This window comes from Megascapheus bottae, chromosome 19, assembly GCF_031878675.1.
Source record: "Megascapheus bottae isolate mThoBot1 chromosome 19, mThoBot2.hap1, whole genome shotgun sequence".
Classification (NCBI taxonomy): Eukaryota; Metazoa; Chordata; class Mammalia; order Rodentia; family Geomyidae; genus Megascapheus; species Megascapheus bottae.
This window is the reverse complement of record NC_143527.1, coordinates 20,211,204-20,225,859: the sequence shown is the minus strand read 5'-3', so window position 1 is coordinate 20,225,859 and position 14,656 is coordinate 20,211,204.

Sequence of the window (14,656 nt, the reverse complement as noted above, 5' to 3'; positions counted from 1 at the left end):
GGGCTCAAAGAGAACCATTCAGATGACCCCGCTGCCTCCCTTTGCAGATCATCAGAGCAAGTCTGCCACTCTCTGGGCCACCAGCCTCCACCCCCTTTTCCCAGAAGGACAGGAAACTTGGTCAGGAGCAGTGCCTTTAGTTGGAGGCTCTTCATTATCTGAGCACTATTCCAGCACTGCAGGAATTCCCAAACCAAGGAACAAGAACAGTTTGAAAGGATACAGGAGGCATTAAGCCAGAATGGTTCTCCTGGGAGTGGCAGAGCTAAGTGGAAACGCAGTCGGAGAACCACAAAAGAAGAGTGGGGCCATCACTCTGAGAAGAAAGCAAATGCTTACCATCAGGGAAGAAGGCAATACCTTCATCAGGAAGAAGAAACCAAAGCAAAATGAAGAGAAATTCAGTCAGAAATCAATGCTTTAAAAACATACATTCAGGGCCAGAAGTCTGACCTAGTGGTAGAGTGCTTGCCTAGCATGCATGAAGACTGGGGTTTGATTCCTTGGTACCACGTACATAGAAAAAAAAAAGCCAGAAGTGGTGCTGAGGCTCGAATGGTAGAGCTCTAGCCTTGAGAAAGTCCAAGGACAGTGCTCAGACCCTGAGCTCAAGCCCAGGACTGGCAAAAAAAAAAAATCACCCTTTAGAGAGAATTTCTTTGAAGTTAGGGTAGTGTCACAGTTTGCACTGATGTAAAGAATAGTGAACTAGAAGCAGAAGCTAGGAGGTGGTGGTGGGTCCTGGCTCGTGTGTTAGCAACATGCTATGTGTAGTTTTGGACTCTATTTCCCCATTCACTAACTGAATTGACAACCCTCACTTTTGGCCACAGTTGCATACTAGGGTCCACTGAGATGATGGGTAGGAAGCAGTTGGTAAAATATTAAGAATCTCCATTATATTTAATTAGGGCCGGTGATTAATTAGAAAATGACAGTCTAAAATTGGGTCACTCTAACCAAGTGAAGTAGGAGGAGGCTGTTTAAGCCTCCTGCTAAATGAGCTGGCATCCTGCTAAATGACAAGGGAAGAAGCAATGGATTCTATATTCTTTAGAACAGACTATGTGGCTGCTGAGTAGCAACTGAGCTCTCAGTCCCTTGCAAGGTGGCAATGATGTAGAAGGCTCACATAACACATAACGTAATCCTTGATCCTTACTATCTGATTAAATAAACCATGTACAAATAAAGTGCAAGTCACAGAAAAATTAAGAGGAAAACCAGGCTGAGGAGCTGATAAGAAATGTCAACAGCACTGAGAGAGATCTGCAGGCTGATGAGCCTTGTCTTGAAGCAAGATTTGGATAAGTAAGTAGAAGAAAGTAGGAAGGTCATTAAGGTACAGGCCACAAAGGCCATGAGATGACACAGGTGCTTGGCATTGCTGGCAGAATATTTGATATGGATAAAAAAATGGTAGGTGCCAGTAACAGACAATCATTTTGGAAAGGGCACCATGTGTAGCTTGTAGGAAAACTGATTGCTAAAAAAGCAACTCATTAGCGAACACAGACACTGGCTTGACTAACTGGTAAATTAATGTAGAGACAGACTCCTGAACCAACAGGGGAGGTGAAGATAGTGGAAAAAGTACTCAAGAGAAAGGAGCTCAGGGATTCAGGAGGTAAAGGTCAAGTGATAACCGAGGAAAGAAAAAAAAAATAACAGGAGATATTCAGCAGGCCTTGATAGCTAATTATACATAGGGAATGAAGAAAATGAGGTATTGTGATTGCCTCAGTGTTGAACAAATGTATTAATTACAATACTATGTGAGCGCATGCTAATTGTGTCTTGTGTCTAGTAGGAGGCTGGAGGGAAAGAAAGCTTCTTGGAGGAAGTGAGATGTTCATGAGATCTTAAAGGTTATGTTCACTTGCTTTTAGTGGGAATAAAAGCTTTCAGAAAAAGGAAAAATTGTAGGCCAAAACAACCTGGGAGGGGTGGGGGAATGTATCTAAACACATGAAAGGTAGAAGTAGGCTAGAGCATCAGATTATTCAGAAACTTGGACTTATATAGCAGGGAGAAATAACTCTAGGAAAATATGTAAAAGACCAAAGGGAGACCTTCAGATTTTCTTACTGCTGATTGTATAAATATAGGGAATGGAAATATATAAAGATCTACTGATGAAGTATAACGTGACTCCTGAAGTATCCTGTGATAATGGTATCAATCTCTTACTGGTCACACATTGATGCCCATTGCCTTTGTATGCAATTCCTTTTAGCTCAGTAAAGGAGTGATGTTGTTTGGTGCATCCGTCTTCATCAATATTTTTTTCAGTTTTCATAATGTTTAGGGGATCATTGTAGGCTATAATTATATTTCTATCTTTGGGTCATGTACAGTTTGGTGGATCCTGAACTCAATCTTATCTGATATATGTCAGAATTTAAATTGGCAATTCTTTTAAGGTTTTGTTTCTGTCCTATACACTTGTTTGATTTTGCTGATTAGGCCTTTTCTCACTCTTTTATTTTAACGTTCTAGTTATATATTAATTTTGTCTCTTGGTAACAGCATGTTATTTTTTGCTTTGTAATTCAAATTGAGATTCTGTTTTGATTGATACATTTTAATTTTTACAGTGTTGTTTTTTATTACTATCATGGATATACTTGATCTTAATCTTAACACCACATAATTTCTACTTATATCATTGCTTCCTTCAAGAATTTTACTTAGGGTCTGTGTTTGTTTTAATTTTGGCTGCATGTGGATTTATAAGATATATCGAAAATGCTTTAATATGCATTAGTATCCTTAATTGTTATCTTTATAATGTGATAAGATACATAATCTTTTTGCCCTCTGAAACTATTGATAGTTCTGTAAGATCATGCAATTTTCTTACTTTCCTCTCCAGCTTCTTTCCTTCCCCACTAAACTTTTTAATGAATGGTAATAGCGAAGATGCTGATGCTAATGATGATTCTCTACTAATTTAAAATGCATTTTTCAAATGCTTTGATAAATCTTTACATGGTTGTACAGGGACTTACAATTTAGCATTTGTGCCCAGTTCATCTTGATCAGAGCCACACCCCTTCCAGCATCCTGAGCGGCCCAATCCTGACCCCTGGTTATATCAAGTTTCCTACTTCATTTTTCACTTATGTACATTAACTATTATATTTGTCATCCAGCTTTCCTTCCATTCATTTACTCCCCCCCTACTAACCCCTCTCTACTTTTTTTTGTCAGTCCCAGGACTTGAACTCAGGCTTTCTCAAGGCTAACACTCTATTCCTGAGCCACACTGCCACTGCTGGCTTTTTCTGTGTATGTGTTTTCAGGGACTCAAACTCTGGGCTTCATGTACACTCTACTGTTAGGACACACTTCCAGCACCCCCCTCATGCCATCTAATTTTTAATACAGATTTCTTTCCACTATTCTATTCCTTAAGTGTTGTAACATTTCGTATTTTGCTTCTTAAGAAGTTCTCTCTTCCCCTCACTTGACTTTTGTTAGTTTGTGTTTTAAATGTTATTGTTCATTAATTACATTTTTCTCTAATCACAATTGCCTGTTTCTTGTTCCTTAATCCTATCCTAAGGTCATTAAAATTCACCCCCAGAGTTTTTGCCATTACCTCTTGGTTCTCAACTGGATGGTTGAAGTTCAGCCTCTAGTGTCTTTAAGACAAGATCCAATCATCTCATTTCTCTGGGTCATATGAGTTTGGTATAACACTTGTATTAAACAATAGTTTGAACTTAAATAATTTTTGTTCTTATTTCATTCCTTAAAGGTTTTGTAGGTATTATATTGCTATGAAAAGCCTTGAACCTAACCAAATTTTGTCCTTTTGGAAAGAAGTTTTTCATTTGCTTTTGCTTCACATTGTTTGTGTTAGGTTTTCTTTGTTTAGATGGCCAAAGAATCTCTTGTCAAATTTAGGGTTGGTTTTGGGGAATTCTTTTTTCTCATAGTTTATGTTTCATTTGTCTGTTGTGTTTTTCTTTACTTTGTATTTAAATTTATCTTCTTTTACTTTCTGAAAAGATATTTTTGTTATTGTATACTTCTAATTACATTCTATGTTCTGTTTTTTCAGTATTCTTTTCTCAAGTTCTTTGTCAGCATATAACCGTAGACCTATCCAATCCATTTTATCTTCTATGTTTATCACATTCTTTATTAATCCTTTTGTCCTTTTTTTAAGCTTTCTTTCTCAGTACTAAACTTGGACCCTGTATTTTTAAGCAAGCACTCTTCCACTGAATTAAATTTCCAACCCTTCTTATTCCTTTTAAACTATACATTGCCATTGTTACTGGCTTACTTTCTTTTTGTATTAACAGCAGTGTCTGTCATCATTTTTGTTGTTTCTGATGTGTCCCCAACTTTGGGGACAAATTTTTGTTTATCCTATGCTTCTATCCTAAGCTAGCTCTCAGGTAACTCATTGTTTTATTTCTTTCACTGGAATTTATATTTTGTAAATGATTTTTCTTAAGAATTTTTTCTTTGTTGGTTCTGTAATAATGTTCTTGGCATAATTCCTTTTCTCTTGATGGCAACACCGTGGGGTATATTCTCTTTGTCTATTTGTTTCCAGTGATTATTATCTTCTATAATCTTTGTCGAGTTTTTCTGGTAGTTTCATTTTTATTCTAGTTCATTTCTGAACCAGCCATTTTGTAGCTTTTTATAGGAAGAGTTAACCTATGGCCACAGTCAGCACAATCTGTGCTTTCAGAGCTAAACTCTACAGCTATAGGATCATTTCTATGTATGTAGACACATGTTAATTTCCCAGAAGAAAGAAGAGATTTGACATGAGATGATTAATCTAGTACCATTTTTCTCCAGTATACTTGAGTACAGGGCATGTCTGTTATGTCTTCTTTGTTCCACTTCCCCTATTTCCAATGGATCCAAGGAGGTATAATCACACATTTGCTTAGAATGTGTTCCTTTTCACCTCTTTCACAAATTGTGTGATCTGGTAGCTTTGTCTTTGGCAGCAGACATCTTCCAGAAACTGTCTACCCAGATTGGGATTTCATTGCTTTTGGCAACCCTTTACTAGACAAAGGTGAAGAAAGTAGCTTTCTATTTCCTGTTTTCCTCCGTGTTTTGTAATGAATTCAAACTTAAGTAGGTAGGTCTCTTTAAACACCACTGTCCATTTTAAGAGTGTGTATCCGTCACTGGCATCTCTGAACTTCCAGCATCTGGTACTATATCCAGGAAAGATGTTCCACATCTCTTCAACAGAACCTGAACAAGGAATCCTCATTATTCTTCCCAATGATGATATAGGAAAGCAGAGTTCCCAGGGCCTTTTTGTATGGTTCAGATATTTCTGACATTCCCCACAGGTTTGTTGCATTTGCTTAGCATCTTGCTCTCACAGTCTAAGCCAAGTCAGAGTACCTTGCACACAGGAAACAGTGAACTCTACAGAGGTATCTCATATAGCAGGTGCTTTCTTTTTGACACTAATCTGGTTGCCAGCCTCAATTTTTATAGATATATGAAACTGGACACTTTTCTTAGTCCTTGTGGATTCCATGGGAGGCTCCTGTATGGGTATGAAGTTGTGGACAGCCTGCATAAGAAAAACTCAGTACAGATCTATCAGTAGAACAATCAGAGTTCAGGCTTCTTTTTTGGCCAAGAGAGAGATTTTTGACTCAGGGAATTGACACCTTAAATTTCTTAAGAACAAGAAGTGTGTCTCAGACTGTTCTTGATAAACATAGTTATTTGATGAAATAGTTATTTGAAAATTACACATGCTTGTTTCTGATTTTCCTTGGGTCTGTTGGTAACACCAAACAAAAAGAATCTTATATATTCAAAATATTTTAAGTATATAATCTAAGACAAGATTCCTCAGTCCTTTTGTGGTCACCAATGGATAATATCATTCTTTTCTTCTCCTTTTTTGTCTTGAGTCCTTCAAAATACTTCAAAATGCTCATGCTTCATACATTTCTCACCGCTACATTGACACAAGTAAGTACCCATACTTGACCACAACTGGGCCATGGAGTGATCACCCACTCTGGGTATCAACACTAAGATGAGTGGAACAGACAAAGGGAGGGTAAAAGAGATGCACTACTACATTGTGCATTAGCATCTTCATCAGGAGCATTAGGAGTAGCCACCTCTAACCACAGCCAGATCCATCAATAATCTTTAATCCAAACACATATGGTTTATCTGACTAAAGCAGAGCTCCCTGATGACCTACCTTCACTGTACTACTAGCCTGAAGACCTTACATGAGTTTTCATGCTGGTCTGCCCAGAACAGCTCAACATAATGTCCAGTTAAACATATGCCCCAGTAAAAGTTATATTTAAATAATAAATTATGTGTTTTCTCTAGTTTTTTAGCACTTGACTCTCAAAACTTCTCTCTCACTTGGAGAAGAAAAATAAAACACATCTATCAATAAGCAAAACTCTCTTCTTCCCTTTCTTTGAGAAAGATTACGACTCACCAAGAGAGCAAGGCAGATAGACCCAAAGTCCAAACACCCAGACTACCAGGAAAGTTAGGTTGGGGAAAGGTTGAAGACACAGGCACTAACTGGGTTCCAGAATGGCTCTGAAAAGGAGGGATTGTCATAGCCCAGGCTCATGGGAAATGTTTTATAATAATGCAATCTCCAGGACAGGAAGATGAGTACTTAGGGAGGGTGAGCAAACTGTGCAGCTCTTTTACCTCCCCCTGTGCCTGTGCATTGTGGCCAGTGAGGCACTGGTGATTTCTCTTGGTTATTTCATTTGTGGCAAGGATTTGGGGTCTGTATCTGGTCATAACGGTGATGTATGTGTGCCATCTACAGTAGGCATGGCTAATGAATTCTATTTTATTTCTTAATTAAGAATTTGAAACTACCTCAAATTACTGCAATTAACATGGATTTTTCTTCCTCGTTTATTTACTTATTTACTTGCATGAAATTGCACCCTTGGCTTAAACCAACCACAGTATTCACAGCCTGTTAAAATATATAGCATTCATTAAAATATTTATTCCTTACCAGCATTCTGGGGATGGTGCTGGTATCTATGTAGACAAAAACACTTTTCAAAGAATAGCCATTGAATTTAGTCCATCCAAGTTGGTAACATAAAAATGCACTTTATTGACAGACCTTTCCATTACTGAAATACACTTAATATTTTCAAAGTAGACTATTATACTGACTTATGGTGTTGTGGGGTTTCCTTGCAAAGTCTTGAAAACCATAAGCATCATCACATTTTCAGAATATCAATGGTTACTAAAAGGTAAGAATAACCATTTTAAAATAGAATTTATCAGACTGGTGTAAACACAAAAATACTTTGAATACTGTTTAGCACCAAATTATGTAGTAGTTTTTAAGATTTGACCTTAGTTTTCATTCTTCAGATTCTACTTTAGGTTTTGATTTCTGACTAGTTTATATGGAGTCAAAGCTCAAAAGGGGATGGTTGGATTTAGTCAAAAATAAACTTCAAATAATATCCAGCAGGAACATGTGTACAAAGAAATGTGTACAAAGAAAGCAATCAATAAGTAGTTCATTAAAAGTCTTAAAAGATGTATATCTTTTTAAATCCAGACAGTCCATCTCAAGGAATTTTTCTTTAGGACAAAACAGGTACATATGCTAAGATTTAGCTACCATGATATTTATAACAGCCTTGTCTATAATAATTGCCAAAATGTGCAACAAGAAAAGATTAGGTGTATTATGGTACCACCTTACATTGGAATGTTAAACAATTGCTAAAAATCTATGTTGTTTATACTTGTTCTATATAGCTGCATTATCCTGAATGGTAGCAGCTTAAAATAAGAAATGTATCTATCACTATCAGATCAGGTACAAGGGCACATTGGGTCTTTCACCAAACTGCAATGAAGGCCTTTAGGAACTCAGCTCTTTCACAGTTTAACTTAGGTGCCATCCACTTTCAAGCTCATTCAAGTGACTATTGACCAGATTCAGTTCGTCTTGAGCTGTCAGTCAGAAATGTCTCTCAGTTCCTTACATTGTGTAGGCATTTCTGTAGAGCAGCTCATGCCATGACAAATGGCTTTCTCATAGTCTGCAAGCCAGAAAACAAGACAGGATGAGCAAGATAGAAGACACAGTCTTTTTATACCAAATCTCAGAAATAATATCTTTTCCCCTTTGCCCTACTCTACTGGTAAGAAGTCGAAGGTCCAGCTCGCATTCATGGGGAATGGATTATGGGATTACACAACAATGAGGACAGGAGAGTACATCATTGAGAACCATTTGAGACACTGCCACACAGTTCAAGTTTACTGGCAAAGGTATTCATGACATCCTATACAATGACATAAATTAGATCACAAAACAGCATGCTTAGTATGATCTCTGTTTTTAGACTAAAATAAATATATTCATGTATACATATTTATAAAAAGAAAGCAATCTAGGTGTTGCATGGGTTAACAGTAGTTATACCTGGATACTGAGGTAACAAATGAATTACAGGCCCTGACTCTTAATCTGTTTTCTTTTTCTAAAATAAGTTTATTGCTCATAAGTTTTTTTTTATAGTAAAACCAGTTAAATAGTCCAGTGTTTCTGACCTCAACTATCTTTTCAGGGATATTTCTTGCTTACTGCTACTTGAAAGCAACTAAATAGAAGCACACAAGACCACTGTGACCAAAGATATTGTGAATTGTCAGTAATGTTCTAGAACTTATTGCTGTGTTTGTGGTTTCTAAAAATCTGCTATTACCAATAATGATACCATGAGAAATTAAAATTACTTTTATCTTCTTAATTTCCTGAGATCACTTGGGACCACAAGTCAATTGACTTGGGAAAGATATCGTCCTATGAAGATCTTTTTCCCCTTGAGCCAGTGTCTTTTCCTACTCAATTCTTGTTGTGTCCAGAATCATGTAGCCATTTCCTCTGCAAAATTCCAAAGAGATTGGTTCTCTTTATATGTCAAAACTAGATGAACAGATCTGACACTGCTGAACATAATTACAAGTTTGGAAAGGGAGAGGGGATAAGGGAGAGAGGAAATGGAGCCATTAATAATCTCCACACTTCATTAGTTTTTCTGTGTCATGCCACCAGGAGGGCCTGCATTGGGATGTGACTATTCAGGTTTGGAATGACTTCTTCAGCAATGTAAATGTTATCTTAAGGTCACTTACTGATGAAAACTACTGTATTGCCAAGCACAGATTTATTGGTTGTTTGACAAGCAGAGCAGCTGCTTTATACCTGTATAGAGCAAAAAGAAAGCCACCTAGGATGGGCAAGACACCTAGGATGGGAGATGAGATCATATCTCCAAGATAAGAGGGGATTAGGATCCTGTTAGCAGGCTTCTTCTTATTGGATCAATAGTATAATAGCTATTATAACTGACATCCAAATCTTGGATCATTTTCCCTCATGTAAGGTCCAAATTAATACTTAGCCAAGTGGTGAATCAGAAATCTACACAGCTCCTGTGTGTGTTTCACCATGTTCTAAGGCCTCTGAGATTGATGTCAGTTCCTCGGCATCTAGCTGAGGAAAGTGAAGATGCTATACCAACTTGATGCACTCCAGTCACCTGGGCCCTTTTTCATACAAGAGGCCTTGAAGTAGTCCCTGGATGGCAATTCCTTCCCAATGACTCCACTCTGTGAAGGGAGACTATAACCATAGGCCCTGTCTGGAAAAACTACAGAGGTAAAAGTCCTCAAATCCTTGTAAATTGAATGGGAACTCATATCAGTCACCAATAAGAGACTTATCCATAACTGTTTGAGTGGTGAATAATTCTTCCCCACATGAGAGAACTTATCGTACCAGTTGTTATGTTTATCCTTTTCATGATTCAGGCAACAAGTCACTGGTAAAAATGTTCTAAGGAGTCAAGGTTGTTCTCCACTAGGAGACACATGCCAATGTTTGCAACCAAGAGAATTCAGTGGAAGCTAACAAAACTCACTACCGCTTTTCACAGAACCTCAGGGTGAAAGAACAAGCAGTGGCATTGTTGATGGATACATACAGACTGGCCTCTCAGCCTCAGATCTGCCACTGAGCAATTTAGGCTGAGTGTGGTGACTCCAGCCTATAGTTTCAGTTACTTGGAATGTTGGGATTGGAAGATCACAGTTCAAGGCCAGCCAGGATTAGATGTTCGTAAGACTCTACCTCAGCCAATGACTGGTCTCTGTGTTAGATGCCTGTCACCTCATTGTCAAAAGGAAGCACAAACAAAAGAGGATGGAATTCTGGGACCATCAGAGAATAATAGTGAGAACATACCTTGAAATAACCAGTGCAAAAGGGGTTATAAGTGTGCTTCCAATGGAAGAGTACATGCTTAGCAAGTGTGGGGACCTAAATCTAATCTACAGCACTGCCAAAACCTAAAGCGAGAGAGTGATTTTATTTCCTAATATCTCAAATGCTTCTGGAAATGACAGATGTGTGCTGCCGCATCCAGCCATTGAATGAGATGAAGTGCCATGGACTAAAATTATAAAGGAGTCAAATAAGGCTCTATTTGTGTCCTAGCCATCTTTTGGGAGGCTCCTTGAATTCCTTGGTCTCTTCCTCCATCTTCAAAAGGGTGGTAACATTACATTACTCAGTCAGTTCTTTCTCTTTTTTTGCAGGGGGGGGGGCGGGGTCGGTCCCTGAGCTCTTCAGCTCCTTAAACCACAGAACCACTTTCAGTTTTCTAGTGGTTAATTAGAGATAAGAGACACGGTCTTTAGCACCCAGGCTGGCTTTGAACTGCGATCCTCAGATCTCAGTCTCCTGAGTAGCTACAATTATAGATATGAGCCACTGTGCCCAGTTAGTCTATTCTTACATATAGTCACATTTCTGACTAGAATTGGGAATTTTCCACTTTGAAGGACTCACATGATTAGACTGAATTCAGAAATTTTAGTCACATTTATAGTCTCTTCTGCTATGTAAGGTAATGTGCAGGAGTTCGTGCGGTTGAACACTGGCACATCTTTGAGAAAGAATATCATTATTCTGACTACCACATAAAGGAAAAAAGGAAGATAGTCAATCACGAGTTGGTTGATTGAGAAAGAAATAGCTGTAACAATCTGGGCCCACAGGAATCAGTTTCTGCAATGGAGGGTAAGGTGGTCTCGGGGTCAACTTCTACAGGGAAAGAAAAGGATAGGATAGAGCCACATACAGAGGAAAAGGTAGGTTTTACCTTCTCCCAGCTCCCATTTGACTCTGTGAAGATTACCAGAATGGAATGACCCTGCAGAACTGTCATAAGGATCAGGGCCTTTAACATACTTTTCTTCTTCTGATCGCTATGACCATGTCAAATACAGTACATGGCTTCCCTGTGCGGGAAAGGTGTGACAAATCAGCTTTCCTCTGCCAAGGATAACTCCCAATAGCTAGAATAACATGTCCTTCATTCTAAGCAAGCAATCACAGTTACATTATAGCTTTCTTAAACTTCCTGTTTCCATGTGGAACCAATTAAGAGAGTTGGTCATGGTGTGTTTTGGAACAAAATTCGACTGGCATATCTCACAGAGTGAAATCCTAGATGTAGGACATTCAAATCAGAAAGAAAGGAGTCATGTGTTTTATGTATATCAGAAGACTAAACAAGACAGGGCTTGGAAGAAGAGTAGGGCCTTGAAGGTTGTGTGAATGTGGAAGCAGGAGCATGGATCTCATGAGGAGAGGAAAATGGGATGGGTTCACAATGAGTATTGAGTCTAATGCTTAAAACACTTGGACAATTCATTCTGGGAACTAAGACCCGGAGCCAACTCAGAAATCTAGGCCTCCATCCAAAACAGAGCAGAGAAATGGTCATTAGAAGAGACTAAGGGCAGTCTAAGTAATATAGCTAATCACTTAAGCATCCTGAAAACTTACATGAGGTACTGGTGCAGAGAATACAGCCCCAGATCAGCCAGGGTGGGTAGCTGAAAAGCAAATTAGAAATCCATTTTCAGCAAAACTACGCAAACGCAAGAACTTAATTACCAAGAAAAAGGGCATTCTGTGTTATATTAAGTGAGTGGGCTGCATGGTGTATCATCTGGCCCATGAATATCATTTGGCCCGAGCCCAAGTCTGATCCTGGCACAGGAGTAAGACATGCATCCTGTTTGCATGAGTCGCAAGGGTTAGAAAGATGTGGGGCCAAGACATATGCTCACTACAGGAGAGGTGCTTTCATAGGACACCCAGGCTGACTTCAGTATTCATTTTAATTGAGTGGTGCCTGCACTAAGCAGGGAGGGGCAAAAAACGTATTTGTTCTCATCTCTGGATCCCCAAGATTCTCACTCTCTCCAAGGAGTACTGAGCTCAGTGAGTGCATAAGGCAGATGGGTGGCTACTTTGTCCAGATATCATAGACCTGCTCAGCCATCTCGACCTCTCTTCTATCCTGTTGCCAACTCTAAAGGAAATGCTATATAAGAAAAAGATTTCCAAGTACAGGTGATAAGCCTATCATCTAGCTACTTGGAGACAGATTAAAGAATTGTGGTGAGCTAAGCTGGGAAAAAAATCAAGTCTGTGAGTGTCTCTCTTGTTCAGTGGCTGGGCGTGATGGCATGTGTCTATCATCCCCAGCAATATGAGGAAGCACAAATGGGAGGATCTCAGTCCAGGAATAAAACATGAGTCTACCTTAGAAATAATCAAGGCTACCCAAGTGGTAAAATACTTGTTTGGCAGGCATGAGCTTGTGTATTCAAATATCTATTACTGCAAAAAGAGGGAGACTTCCAGCCCAGTGATGCCATATACATCTGTAATCCCAGCACTCAGAGGCTAAAGCAAGAGAAAGATGAGTCAGATGCTAGACTGAGCTACATTTTTAATGAAAAAAAAAAAGAACAGGGAAGAAGGGAGGGAGGGTGGGAGGGAGGGAAGGAAGGATGGAAAGAAGGAAGAAGAGGTACATCTCAGTGTTGGCATCCCACCTAGCACTTAGAAGGCCTTGGGTTCAATCCCAGCACCATTAAAAAGATTTTTCAAAATGTGCCATTTACACAAACATGTTTAACACACAAAGCCATGTTATTAGTTATCCTGTATTCAAATATATGCAAAGGGAAAGTGCAAAAGGCAGACAAGTTCAGGAAAATGATTTATCAGAAGAAAGATATTAAAGGGGTTTAATTATCCTTAAAACATTTTGTTTTTTATTAGAATTAAACATTAGAATGAAAACAAATCCCTTGAAGTGTTTACACTACATATTCTGAGATGTGGACACTGAGTGTTTGATAGTAAATAAGAAAGGAAGAATTAATCACCAATTGCCTTTCCTTCCTCTGGTGGAAATGAGAAGGCAGTGGGGAACAGAGACTGCAGGAGAGCCAGCCTGACAGCTTTGAAAATTATTTTGGCTTTGGATTTCTGTTCATGCACACCAAGTAAGACAGCTACATATGCTGGAGCATGAAGGGCATAGAAGGAAGCCTATCAAGCAAGGTAGTCTAGAAGTACCAGGGTCCTGGCCAGACCTAGCTTAGCCAGGCATTCAGGAATATCAAATGGCTTAAATATGACATGACTGCATTTTTCTCACTTAAAAGATGTTCAGACAAACCAACTGACTAAAGGACGCTATACTTAGAAGTCTAAAGGTATAACTCATCTCAACAACTAATAAACTTTTTAATAAAATTAATACCAAGAAATGAAAACATATTGAGGAGAGGGATTAAGAGCTGTACAGGATTAGAGGGAGGAAGGAAAATGCAGTCAAACCATTATAGTCCATGTATATTGTGTAAAATTTGAACTATGTAACTTGAGGATAGGGATGGGAGCTGGAAGAATGAGGGAGAACAACGGAAGTAGTGATATTGATCAGGATGCATTGTACTCATAACCTAAATTATGGGATTGCACAACAACCCTTCATACAAAATACTAATTTTTTTAAGAAACAAACCAAAGAAGCGCAGAGGTCAGCACCACAAGGCTAGAATGGGCCCCAAGACTCTCTCCTCAGTCATGGGTCCTTTTCCATGGAGGAGTTGATGATTCAGCCTCAGCATTTGCAGACCCAAGCTATCCAAATAGACAGATGTGGGAGTGTGGAGGCTCAAATGGTTTCTCCTTACTATTTAATTCCTCTAAAAATCCTTGCCTGGAAGTCCAGAGTAGGCTAAGAAATATTATCTTTAATTCAACCAACAAACGGGACCAGCCCGAAAAGTTGGTATTTCCATTGCTCAGGAGAGGAATGGCTAGTTAGCCAACAGCTTATAGTAGCTACAGTAGTCAATAACTCATGTTCTCATGGAGCGGAGATTGCTTCCTCTGGACAAGACTTTCTGATCCATGAGAACGAATATTGTGATGTTTTCCCCAGAGCAGCCAGGGAGCTTTACTAGTCATTGCTTCACATTTTAGAATAGGAACAATTATACTTGATGCCTTTGCATACCTAGTCACCTATCACGAAGCCCCAGAAAAAAAATGACTCAGTGACTTGGGACTTTGAGGAGGCTGCCTGTACAATATGGTTCAGCCTCTGAACACCTTCTAGTAGAAAGGTAAGTTGGAATTGTAGGGGAGAGGATAGCCTCGCGTGTACTTCACGATCTCCTTGGATATGAACACGTTCTCTTCATAGTTCCAGAGGTTATGTCTCTGAGAAAGGCACTAAAA